Source organism: Notamacropus eugenii, chromosome 6, assembly GCF_028372415.1.
Source record: "Notamacropus eugenii isolate mMacEug1 chromosome 6, mMacEug1.pri_v2, whole genome shotgun sequence".
Taxonomy (NCBI): Eukaryota; Metazoa; Chordata; class Mammalia; order Diprotodontia; family Macropodidae; genus Notamacropus; species Notamacropus eugenii.
This window is the reverse complement of record NC_092877.1, coordinates 273,531,802-273,546,031: the sequence shown is the minus strand read 5'-3', so window position 1 is coordinate 273,546,031 and position 14,230 is coordinate 273,531,802. Positions and strand designations below refer to the sequence as shown.

The following is a 14,230-nucleotide window of genomic DNA, read 5'->3' as shown; positions in this document are numbered from 1 at the left end:
TAAATTATGTAAACAGGAAAGCTTTAGCTGTTGAGCAGCATGACAATGTCTCATATGTCCATATATCTAAGATCTTGCACTAAGTCCTATGACCTCAGTTATAATGTCAGGAGCCTACCTTAGTCTGTTCAAAATTATTACCAAAAATTAGTTTTTCATAAAAATCAGTGATCAGCAAGTACAGTTATAATAGTTTCAATGTTCTTAAGGACTTAACTAAATCTGGATGGAGATAGTCAATTATTTTTGTCCCATTAGTTAATTGACTACACTGAAACCTCTTCATTGGTTCATAAATTCAGAGCTGATTGAGACCTTTAATTTTATCCAATCCAACTGTTCAATTTACAAATGATGAAACTGAATTGTAGAGTAATTAAGTGACTTTCCCAAGGTCATAATGGTATTAAGAAGCACAGCTAAGAGTCACCATAAGGTCTTCTGACTCTTGGAATAACCTGTTGAACAATGAGAAACATTGAAAGATTTGTTGGCCAATGTCCTTTAACAATGTTTCAGAAAAGTGTTGAGGTATTCTTTCCACTAAATTATTTCTTTGATATTCATAAAGCAAGATTGTCATGGTTCAGAAAAAATTCTTGATTAATAGCCCTTAAACTCTTTGATCATGGCTTTTTTTTAGTTATTTCATTTGTTTAAAAAAAGTGTTAAATAAACTGGCATTTAAAAATAAATGAGACCATTAACCATACTATTAAATTTGATATTTTTTTCCAATATTCAGTGCTTTTTTTTTTTATAGAATACTAGACAGCTTTCACACAGTTCATTATAGAATGTTCCAGAGAGGGTGAGGAGGATTATAGGATGACGTGAAATCAAGATAATATATTTTTATGCAAAGATGCCTTCCTTTGCTTGGGAAATCTCTTTTGACTATAACCTCCACACTCCATTCAAGACACAAGACAAATTTAAGATCTTGCTCAGTTATATGATTTAATGATTCTGAAGACTACTCAATATCAGGGAAGTCTTCCAGCATCAAAAGTTTCAGTCAAAGTGAAACAATCTAATTCTGTATTATGTAGCAGTCGATAGCTCAAGGTTTCCGCATTTGAGATAGCATCATACTTTTAGGCTTCTAGACAAGTGCAGTCACAAGACCTGAATCAAGGACTCTAGCGGACATTTATTTTAAGATAGATTACAGGTGTTGGTTTAGATGTCAAAGTAACCTCAGAGGCATTGATTCTCAGAACAATTTTCAAAATCCCAGCCATCATAGCGATTGGAGATCTTTCTAATCCAACTGAAAATGACAAGCTATTGTTATTGTTACTGTTTTGGGGTTATTGTAATGTTATAATAATTACATTATTACTCTTATTCCACTTTAAGGATGGGTACTGCAGGCACTGCTTTCTTTCATAGGCTTAGTAATCATCTGGCTTTTTATGTCAATTCAACTATGAATGCCAAAACACTGGTGGTAAGAAGTGGTAAATTATATGATTTTAGACCAGAGATTCTTAACCTTTTTTGTGTATAATGAACTATTTTGGTACTCTGATGAAACCTAGTGACATGTTCACAGAATAATGTTTTAAAAGGCATAAAATAAAATGCATGAAACTACAAAACAAAGGATAGTCAAAATAACAATGTATTTTTTCCTATCCAAGTTCAAGGACCCATAGGATCTTTAAAGGTCCATGGATCCCAAGTTAAGATCCTTGTTTTAGACCCATTCAAAATAAAAAAACAAATCAAAAAAACAACTCTGTGGAAATCCAATGATTGTTTTAATACCAGTGAAATGAATGATACAGAACACTAATTTCCTAAAAATACCATATGAATACAAGCTCCCTGAGGGCAGGGACTGCCACACTTTTATACTTATATCCCTAGCACTTCAATAATACATATATAGATATAGATATATAGATATATTTATAAATATGTATGTATGTATATACATATATGGAAAATATTAAGTACTTAACTTTTTTTAATTCATTAATTTATGCTTTCATTCATTCATCCAAGTAGCTCAGCAATGGTTGACCTTTGCGGAAGAAAAAATGGTAAAAGTTGACTCTTCAGAAGACTACTAGTTCTTGCTTTATTTGTAGGCATAGCATAGATTGTACTTACTTTGAGTGGCATGAATAGCATATGAAGGAGTCACTGTGAAAATTTTAGATTTGTGTTTCTCTCAATTGGATATTTAATTTACTAGAGAAATCTAGCATAATAGATAGAAGATTTGTGTTAAATCAGGGAAGACCAATGTTCAGACTTTGTCTCTCACACATACTACTGTGTGACCTTGTGCAAGTCATTCAATATCTCAATAATTTAGGCAACTCTCTAAGGCTAAAAAATGCACATAAGGTGTCAGTTTTGATTGGTATAAAGAATGTCCTCACCTAAGAATTTCCTGTACCAAAAGCACAGATCCAATTCCTATTCCTATCCCTCTCCTTATTTAAAAACAATGCTAAATTTTTACCATTAATTCAATGGTTTAAGATATAGAGGTTTTATGTATCTAGGAAAGAAAGAACTTGTGGTCTATATAGAGTTTAACTTGATTATAGGATTTATTACGAGCACAATTAGGGTAGCCCCGAGTATATGTTGAAGGTTCTGGGGCATCTTATTTGAATAGATACTTAATGTTTTCTTATTTTCTCCCTCAAACCAGGACACACACACACACACATATATATTTATATTTATATATTTATATATATTAAACAACTTGGTAAATTGTTTAGATACCAAGAGAATTCTTTTCTATTAAAGGAAAAAAATTCACAGGAAACCTCTTGACAACTTCTTGTAGTTGTGCCTCTCTAATGGAATGAGTGGCCATTGCATGGAGGTTTTGTGCTCCACCCCTCCTCTTGATAATGAACAAAAAATTCTCTGATGAAACCATATTGTACATTCACAATACACCTTCCATTATTATTAACTATGTGCTTCTTGAAATCTTTGAGCAGTATCTTTATTAATTGTTCATGTATACTACCAGGTACTGTCTATTCTTGCACTCATGGGCATTTATGAGTAACAACAAGTATAAATTTATTAATACTGTAGCCATTGTTATGGCATTATTCTGTGACATCTTGTGTATGACCATTAAAAATATCTTTCAGGTTTTACTGTTAGATGAATATTTAATGTTCCTATATATGTAGAATATATATTTCAGATCTTCAAATCACCAAGCATAAGGTCACATCTAAGCAGGGGCTGGCATATCTGAACTGATTTAAAGATACCATAGAACTTACCTTTTCTGTGTCCTGTGTTCTTTGTCAGTAAGAGCTCCCTGCCTAAGGGTAATGGGCATCACATTAATATTAGAAGCTACTCCATTAATTTCTATGATAGAAAATGCTACAGTTTTATTGACCAGATCCTTGGTTGGCACCATAATAAATGTCCAATTTGATTCAGGGAAGAGATACTGTTGGAAGATTTTACCATGAATTAAATATCTGAGGAGATAAACTAACATGTTGAAAAAGAATTGCAGTTCAAAGAAAGATGATGACACAATACAAATAGTAGAAGACCCCTAATATATTGCTGATTTGATTTGTGAAATTCATGCTACAAATGCATCAAAAGTCTTAGTCTTAGATGAAATAAAAATATATATATTCTTACTGTGGCAAATGTTTGAACTCAGCAAGCATTACCTTATGACTGCATTCTTTTTGCTTCAAAAAAGAAGCAAAGTTGCACTATGTAACAATCCTAGTGTATTGAATGTCTGACAGTAAGTTAATCATGATGTCCCAAAACAAACATTTTATGAGTAGGATTTGTTTAGTTTCTAGGGAATCAACTATATTAAACTGCTTCCTGGGAATACTTGAGAGTAGAATTTCACTGCCATGTTAACAAAATTTCATCTTTGTTATCAAAAATGGTGCTGTGCCAGTTATCAAGGAATCCAGGTAGGCTCTCAATATCCCAATCCTTTTTTTTTTCTTCTCCCTAACTACACCCTAACACAAATACACTGCTTCAAAGTGTCACAATACTAAAACTGTAGTGTACGTGAGAATAACAATAACAGTATAAAAAAGTTATATGGCTCAATTAGGATATCTTAGATGCTTATATAAATATACGAATAGCGTGAGTGATTCTATAAAAGTATTTCTGTAAAGGAATACATTAAAATTTTAAGGCAGCCTTTATTTGGCTTCTTCATGAAAAAGTATATTAATTGCATTTTACTAATTAAAATTGCAAATTAGTTCTCAACCTCCAAAACAAAGTTTATTACCTCTACAAGTACAGAAATCTAGGCTTTTCAAATGTAATATTGATATTTCTTCTCTCAATCATCCCTTCTCCTGACAGATTTGTTCATTATCTCTGACGTAGGAAAGAGAAGTTTCTCCTGCTGGGACTCCCTCCCTTTTCTGGAATCTATTGGTACCTTTTCATGGCTCCAGAGTTGGAAAATCAGAAAATCATGAGTGAGACATGTCTCCTTCCTAAAAAACACTTGGTTTTCCTTTAGTATCCCTGGGCTTTCCTGGTACAATCATTTAAATAGCTGAGAGATAAATGTTTTGATTCTGATAATAATTTTTCAAAGATTATCTTGATTCAAAAGTACTAAAAGAGGAGTTATTTAAAAGAATACAGATGAGGCCCTAACAGAAAAACAAGAATAAATAATCTTCAAATACTGAAAGATCCATAATAATTCTTGTGTTGGTGAATTAATGCCATGACAAAAAAGAGGTTTTGTTCTCATAAAAGACAGATATGAAAACTATTTTCTGGAAATGCAAAAGAGGTTTTAAAATGAGTATTGTTCATGCAACTAATCATCTTTTAAATGTAATGACATCTTTTAAATCTAAGGATAACGTCAAAGAATACATGTTCCATGTCTTAAAAGATCACCTCTCAACAGTTCTGTAACCAGGCCAGGAAAGAGAAGATTAAGTAGAGTAACAATGATAAAAATTGTTAACTTTTATTCAGTGCTCCGTAAGATACAAAGTATTTTATATTCATCACATAAGATCAATCAAATTAAGGATATCTCTACATATTCATAGTGAATTGATTAAATACATCAATAAAAAAAGGTGGAATTCAGTCATCCAGATGATCTTGTATTTACATTTTATTTTCTTCTTTTTGGGGAAGGGGTGCATGTTATCAAGTACAGACAAAAAAATCAATCAGTGCATCTGAGTTTCTGTTTGTCCTTCAATTTCAAAGAAGATGATGGCATCAGAGAAATGATGACATGACTTGCACTTGCCTTTGAGTGAGTGAGGGCTGTTCAGGCCACCAGCATCACTTCTCCTCAGGAGCTATCTGAGTCCAGTGACCAGATATTCATCAGGATGACTGGAGATGCCCCCAAATGCACTAGGAGACCTTAGTCTAGAAGGTACTTAGTGTGAGGTAATGCCCATTCAGTGAATAGGCCTTTTTAAGAAGTAAACAGGGAATGGGCCCTTTAACTAGCAAAAATAAATAAATAAGTAAATCTAGCTGAGAGGAAAAGAGCAACAGTTACTATTGATAATGAAGCCATCAAGTGGAGTTTGGTCAGGGACCTATTGTTGTGCAATGTATGGGCTTCAGAGGGCATTGGGTTTAAGGTTTTGGCAAAGACAAGAAAGGAAGGACTGAGGGAGGGAAGGAAGCAAGTAATCTGATCTGTAAACCTCAAGTTCACTGGGCATCCTCTGGCCATCCAAATTTACCTTCCCTTGGAGAGAAGGAGGGCAGGGGGGAGGGGGGCAGAAGGGAGCCAATGAGCTGAGTTAGCAGCTTGGTCTACCGGGTCTGTGGTCGTCCTTCCTTTTTAAAGCAGACCCCGAGTTAGAGGTGGTGTGAAGGGGTATGATGAAGGGCAGTAAATAAAGCGTTACTATGTTAGTAATCTAAGGGTTAAATAGAAAGTTGTTTGCGCTGAAAAGCTTTCCAAAGTATTAGCACAGTTTCCTCTCTTAGAAAGCATACTATACCAAACATACTTCAGTATTTGTTTAATGAATCAGGTTGACTTAATGCTTTAAAATAGTTACTGTGAACTAGAATTCCTCACTGTATATCAGTATAAAACATAAAGAGCACTGGGGCTGCATCTGGACTATACTGACTCCAAAACATACTCTTAAATAATAAAGAAAAGAAAAATCAAGCCTTGAATGCTAGTAGGCATGGAGTAATAAGAAAAAAGAAGTATTTGAGATACTAAAACAAAGTAGTTTCTTAGTGTGAGGGGACAACATATCTTTTTAGGGCATATTGGGACAGTATTTCTATAAAGTAAAGCATATGAATTAAATGTTTATTGTATAGAATGAGAAGAGGAATCTACTTAAAATAATGAAAAAACAAAATAATTTTTTTAAAATTATCGATAGAAGCTATGTAATAACTTCTTTTTGAAATCAAAGAGGGTTTGTTGTTCTCTGCATCCCTAGCACCTAGCATAATACTTGACATACCAATGTTTGTTGAATTTTACTGAAGTGAATATAATCTCACTTCTTCATTTTACAGATGAGGTATTGGAATCTTGGAGATGCAAGTGATTTGTGTAGGTTCACACAGTTAATAAGTGGAACAGGTTGATTTGGAATGTAGGCCTTCCAGCTCCAAATCCATGCACCACATTGCCTTATCCTTGAAACTTCCCCTATAATTTCAAAATTAGTTGACCTTGTACCTCTTCCAATGCTCTTGAGAATAACGGCAAAAAATCAATTTCAGAGTGTTCAAGGCTTTGAGCTCCATATCAAACGTACTAAGAAATTTTGATGTGGATTTTTTTTTCCTTTTTAGTCCATGTCTAGAGATTTTCTACAGCAAATTGCTTTATTATGACTTTAATGTAGACTTTATCATGTAAATGATCATATCCACTCTCATAGTCATATGAGGGGTCTGTGGTTGATGGTTATCACCACTTAACTGTTCACCGTTTAAGCAAGTTGTTTGTCAAGGTAAATGGTAACTTAAGTGAGTCATATTGGCCAGATCCAACTTTATGTTTAAGTGTGCATGCTGAAGAGTCTTCTTGAGGGCACTATAATAACTATACAGATGAATATGTGAAAACAGAAAGAAGTCTGTGAGCTAGAGTTCCATTATGATATATGAAACTGCAGTTCTCTTCCACTCTCTCTAGGTATCATACTCAAAATCTATTAATAAAGATATAATTATATATATATGTATGCACATATGTATGTATGTATATAGTATTTTAGCATCAAAGTCATAGCTAAATATACCTATCCAAATCTTTCACCCCTCTAGAGCTTTACAATACACAATGATTTTTTAAAATTAAATCATCTGACATTTTCTCAAAGCAGGAGATAGCCTTGTTCTGACATATACTTGAAGCAAGAATCCAAGTGAAATGTAGCAGCTGACACTTCTTGAATGCAGAAATAAAAATAACTTTGTTTTTAATTTGCTCTGGAAAGCAAGAAGCGAAAGTGACAACCCTCTCCACGAAGGAATGAACCATGAATTTGTCACTTCTTTTAAATTTATTCTTTTTTCTGCCACTCACATATTCATATTCAAGAACATCAACTTTTCTTGAAGAAATTTGAAAATGCCTTTGAAACAATATTTCAGTATTTTACAAAACATGTACAGGTTCCTCCCCCCCATTGAAGCATCTGAAAATAAGCCATTTCAGAGGGAAACAACATTTAGACAAAACGTGCTATAGAAAATATAGAGGTATGAGGTTTGATGCCAAAAATAGTAATAGGAATATTGAGACATCTACACTTAGTTTTGCTTTTCACTAGATTGAGGCTTAATTGAGAAAAACACATTTAAACAAGGGCTATAGTGTGGAATCAATAGAGGAAAACACAAAAATATGTGATTTAATAGAAAAACAAACTCCGCAGTAGTTTCAACAGTAGTCTGTTTGAAAGTGGCTGAGACATAGATAACACTGGGTTCTACAAACAGATCTATAGCTACACACCAAAGGATTACTTTACCTCACACTGACTTGTGAAATATCTCAAGGTTTGCAAAGCACTCTTCTTACAACTCTGGGCTGATGTCAGTAGTGTAAGCATTATCATCCCTGTTTTACATATGAGTAAACTTTGGTTCTGAGAGGGTCAGGGGCATTTTTGCCTCTGTTCCCATATCTAGCAAGGAGCTGAGGTGGAATTCCAACCCTGGACCCTTGACTCCCTGTCATTTCTTCTTATTGAATCATAATCTGTCTTTTCCATTTTGTGTACACATGGGAACAGTGACACCAAAAGCACTATCATCTTTAAACAAAAAGAAATAATGACGAGAAAAAAATGATGATGGTCTTTTGAGAAGAACAACAGAATCCATGATAGAATGAAATGTACTACTATGGAATGTCATGTCAAATCCCACTATTTTAAGAAATACTATTGAAACTGTGACAGGAAATCTATAAACTATGCTAGAATATATAGTAGAATTAGAATATATACATATACATACATATGTGAGTTAGAATACATAGAAGTGACTGAGCAATGTTACAAAGTTACAATAGGGTACAGATGAAATAATCAAGATTCATGTGTGGTAGAAATAGCTTTGATGGTTATTCAGGTTATAAATGGAGCATGCAAATTATACACATCAGGAAGAAGCAGATTTTTAATTTTTTATTAATGGCAAAACAGAAGAGGAATAAAATCAAGGTACATCCACTCATATTCACATTTCTAAAACAAAGCAGATTCAGAAAACTATTTTTTTTATCAAATGAAAAAGGTATAAATATTAGCTTTCCAAATGCTGCATAAGCCCCTAACTAGCTCACAGTATCAATGAATTCAAAGAAATAAGTATGTGAATACACTTACATTATCAATGCAAATAAATAAAATTGGCATGGAAATATCAGAATCTGGGAAGTGACTGTTGTTTAAAAGGTATTTAATTTCATGTACACATCAAGGTTCTATAGGATGGCTTAACAGAACATGAAGTTATTTGTTAATAATATTCTTTCCCAACATTTAGAGTATACCTAATATCTTACTCATCTCAAAAAGTGAATATATTCTACTTCCTAGGTTCAAAAATAAATTACACTATTTTGTTCTACTATTTGAAAATATGTAAGAAAGATGCCTTTGTAAATGTCTTTGCCATTCATGAAAAGAGCTATGTTATGAGATGATAAAGATTTGTTTCTATTTCTTGGTGTTTATAGGTTATGTCAAAATAGGGCTCAGGCTAGGCTTAGATGAGCAGTCACCTCTGCCGAAAACACACTGAGGCACAGCAAGAAACATTCTTTTTTAATGCACATGTTTTTTGATGCTAGAAGATTCTGCTTTCCATAGTACCTTGGTACTTATTTTGTGATATCTACTCATATGTGCTATAGGAAATATTAAAGTCTATTGTAAAGAGAAACACACAGGGGTCATAGATTTTAAATGTAGTGGTGCACAATTTTCAAACCTTGCCTAAGGTTCAAAAATGCCTTATCCCAGTGTAATGGCAATCAAAGTAAGATATTTTGCTGTTTTTATTTTAGTATAATCAAGTGCCTCTGATTGAATCTTTCTTTTATCAATGAAGAGTCTTTACAAAGAGGAAAGTACAGAAAGAAGAGCTTCTTTAACTAGAAATAGTATATGCATTTGTATTTTTAATTATTTTAATGTGATTAAAGATCTTTTCCACCCATTAATGGGCCTGTCCATTAAGGGGAGTTTGATTAGGGAAGATTTGTAAGAAGGACCAGGCTTTTGTTAATGAGGTACTGGTTTTTAAGGGTTGTGATGCCCTCTGGCTCTAAAAAAGGTATAAATACTCTGAGTTCATGTTTTACTTGGGGGCTTAGTTTTCAGTAAGAAGATTGGAGTGCCAGATGAGGACCCTGTGAAGCCTCTAAGGAACCCCTAGCTTTGAGAACCCAGAAGTCATGCTTCCCTCTCTGGTAACGATGGTTAGTGGTCAGACAGCTGTACCTGTCTGTTGAATTACGGTCAGGCAGAGGAAGCCCTGTCTGTTGATTACTTTGGGGCTTACTGACTGGAAGTGTTTGGCCAGATGAGGACTTTGGGAAGTCGCTAAGGAACCCCCTCCCTTTTAGAGAACCCAGATGTTGTACTTCCCTCTCTGGTAACTATGGTCAGACAGTTGGGGTCCAATTGTCTGTTGAATTCAGGCAGAGGAGGTCATGTCTGTTGATCTTTTGATTTCTCTGTATTTTCTTTGAAATTCGGGGTGTTGACTCCCTGAACTAACTGAATGATATATGTACTTGGTTAAAGAAATGACACATGTGCTTGATTAAAGTGAGTGTTAACCCCTTGACAGTTGTCTTTCCTTTTATGAATGCAGATCTAAGAACCTATGATAGCAAGCCTCCCTGTGTATGTTGGGGTGCTTACTGATATACTTGACTCTAAGCAAATATACTCTTACCCAGAATAGAGTCAGAAACTAAGGGAAACATTGTTATGCTCTTTGATAATTCATTAGCTTTACACACTTGTATAACACCTATACAGTCTAAATCTTTTTAAAAGGTAGAATTACAAATTTCATAGGTTTTAAATACTCAAAATGGGATTTCCTCTATGATTTATTTTTTATTTGAATAAAATGTAAATAAAAAACCAATTATTGCACTTGCCTATGCACATCTTAATTATTGTAATTTTGAGGGAACAACAGCAACTAGCTCATTTTTATGCATTATATATATATATTTATATATATTTACAGTTGGCTACCTTTTATTTAGAAAGTCTTTATAATGATGAATTTTGTTGCAGTCAAACACCTACATATAATGAGACATATACTGAGATGATGAAATGGGAAAGTAGACCAAGTATGATAAGTTTTTTTTCTCTTTTTCTCTCTCTTCAAATGGGATAGATAGATTATAGATTGATGAGAAATGAGAGAGGAAGGGAAAAAGGAAAAGGGGAGGAGGGAGAGAGAGAGAGTGAAGGGTAAAGGGGGAGGACAGAGAGGGAGGGAGGCAGGAAAAGAGAGACAAAGAGAGACAGAGGGAGAGAGAGAAGGGGATGGGGAGAAAGAGACAGAGACAGAGAGAGAAAACTTGGCAGGTAGGGTTGGGGGAAATCGCTTTGAAATATGACTGCCTGGCTTTACTTATGCATTATAGTACAACCTATGACCAAGGAGGGGATAGGTCACACTTGAAGAATTTTTCCAAGTTTGTGAAGTATTTAGAATTGAGTGGAAAACTAAGTAAAATGCCTGCTTTACATAGAAGAAAAGCAGATGAACGTGACAAAACTGGAAGAAAATTGTTCATCTGCTGTTAAGATGTACTGTCAAGATTAAGCCTGAGAAATGGAAGTGTACATATTTATCTTTTTAAGAAACTAAATGGAAGTACTTGAGCCAGAAAGGTTAAAAATGGCTCAGGGAGCAACTGCACTAAGCAGTGTTTTAGGGCCTTGATTTATGCAACAAGTTCAGTTCAATAATGAGCAAAACTGCTAATCAGTGCCCACAGATATTAGATAATAAATTCAAGAGGAACAAATGGATGTTTGCAACAGAGCAACTACTAGCTTAATGATTTAATTAATCTAAACATGCAAAAAAGTCTTGCTGGTTCACATTTGTTTAGCACATGACATGTTAATGGAGATAAAACTGCTTGGGGCGGGGGGGGGGAAGGATAGCGGTATTCATAAATTTAAAATGTGATTTGGGGGCAAAAGACACAATTTCCAGAAGCTACACAGATTCCTCATAAGAAACTCATCAGGGACTTGAGAGAACAAGATCTAATAATTGGCCAGGTAATATTTCACCTTACATGGCAGAATAGAAATTGCTTTGATTAGTCCAGCATATCTATGGAATGCTTTGCAATTCAGACCTAGAGAGAACCAAAGTGCCTTATAATTAGCTGAATGTTACATTTCCCTATAGCTGTACATGCGGCAATGGCGACCATAGGCACCCATGACCACCCCCACAGGCTTGAGGATGACATTTCCTTTTTCATTCTGTTTATCAAACTGGGGTATTAATTTCTACATGTTTTCAAATCAAAGGTTTTGTTTTTGTTACTGTTGTTTTGAAAACCAAACTGTTATTTCATCATTATATGGAACTGCTGGTGAGAAAGCTCTCCCTTTGGGTATGTGCCTACTTTGCAACTTCTGAGCTTGAGAGTGGTCTAGGATGCTGAAAGTTTCAGTGTCTTGCCCAGAGTCATACAGACATTATCTGTCACAAGCTGGGTTGCCCATATTAGATGGGGTTCTCAAAACTCACTAAACAACACTACCTCTCCATCAATGGCTTAAAAACAAAATTAAAGGGCAAATAAGTGAAGTGTCCCCAATCTTTAACAGCAAAAGACATTTTAATATCTCCACCAATGGCCCAATCTTATGGAGAAATTAATTATACATACAGGCTATTCAAAATACTAAATATTATATTTTCTTTTTCAACCTGACTTGCACACAAGTCATTAAACACAATATATACTATAGAGTTTTATAACCTATGCAATTGGTTTTTGAAACTGACATATATCTTTAGACAGTATTAGAGGCTAGACTCAGATGAGCACATCTGTAAATAGAGTCAACCACAGTAAAAACAATGCAAATACAGGATATGTGTTTCATATATATGTATGTGTGTATGTATGTATACACAATATGTGTATGTGGAGATATGTATATATGGTGTATATACATATATATGTATATGTTATATACATATATGAACTAACAGATTATTTTGATACCAAATTTTAATTGAAAAATTATCTCCTACCTTATTAACAGAAGATATGACAAATACTCTACAATAGTATCTTTTCAATGAGCTTATACTTAAATTCATCTGTATTAACCAAGAACACATGACAAATTCAATTGAAAATGCTAAAATTATTCTATAAAGAATCTATATCATTTAATAGTGTGCTTACCACTCTTATTGCTATGTCTCATCATGGGCATAAATTGATTAAATTATTTTCAAATACAATAAACTTACTACACAGATTCTTTAAATGTATTATATGTGTGTATGTGTATGTATTAGATATAATTAAGTCCCAAACTACATAAAGTAAAGCATATAATTTTCTGAAGCAGTAGCATTTCATCTTTGTTTCACTTAACAGAGTAACCTACGTGTACACATTAGTTTTGTTGTGGTGCTTTGTTTTTTCCATCAGTGTCTTTAGTGAATACCATTTTCCTTTTAATTGGATATCTGTCACAAGAATTTAGTATTCTGGCAAGTTCATATGCAGAAATGCCAAAGCTCAGATCCTCATTCTTATCACACAGATTTTACAGGTCACCTAAGAGAGAGAAGCATATACTCATATTAAAGTTGAACAGCAGGAGAAAGCGGCCAAAATCCACCAAATCTAGAAGCTACAGTTGACATTACTCAAAGGGGAACATTGTATACAGAACAGTATGTAGTGCAGGTTAAAATATAAATAGAATGGTATTTACTCCTTGCTGAAACTGATCATTCTAAGATGCAGTTATGCTTGGGTTTAAATAACCCTTGGTTCTTGTTTGGAACTTTGGATTCAGGGTTGTCTGAATGTTACATTTTTGACACAATAGGTTATACTAATCCCTACTGGACTTCTAGTGACTTCAGGAAGAATATGGTTGCAACTGACAATAGAACACTCGCCAAACCATTCTTTTGCAAGTAGCTAGACTTCAGATCCAATATTAATAATTCAATGAATTATAACTTTTATTTGTTACAAAGAAAATTGACTTTTTAACAAAACATTCAGATAAGTATACCTTACCAATCTTGAAGTTATAGAATCTGGAATCATATTACAAACCAGGAAATATGCTCCCACTCAGAATGAAAAAAAAAAGGAAATAAACAAAAGGAAGAAAGATCTCTAAATAGTCAAAATGGACACTTTACTTAATTTAATCAAATTTTCATATCTTTAGTATGTTTAAAGAATTATTTTAGATATTGGGGATAGAAAGATGAAACATAATATTCGTTAATTCAACTAGCATTTGCTAAGTCCCAGGCACTATGCTAGGTTAGAAATACAAAGAAAAATAAAAACAGTCTCTGTCCTTGAGGGATACATATGCTACTAAGAGGGAAAGGCATGAATATAGATAAGGAAATGTAGCATGTATTTTTAAATATATGAAGTAACTTTTCAGAGGATCCGTAGAAGCCTCTTGTAGAAGATAAAATT

The 14,230-nt window shown here is 33.8% G+C and overlaps 1 protein-coding gene across 4 annotated transcripts in view; it reads right to left on the bottom strand.

Annotated features, from left to right (window-relative positions):
* The window catches only part of PCDH9 (protocadherin 9), a 1,077,972-nt gene that overhangs the window by 341,531 nt on the left and 722,211 nt on the right, over positions 1-14,230 (bottom strand). The window lies entirely within an intron of this gene.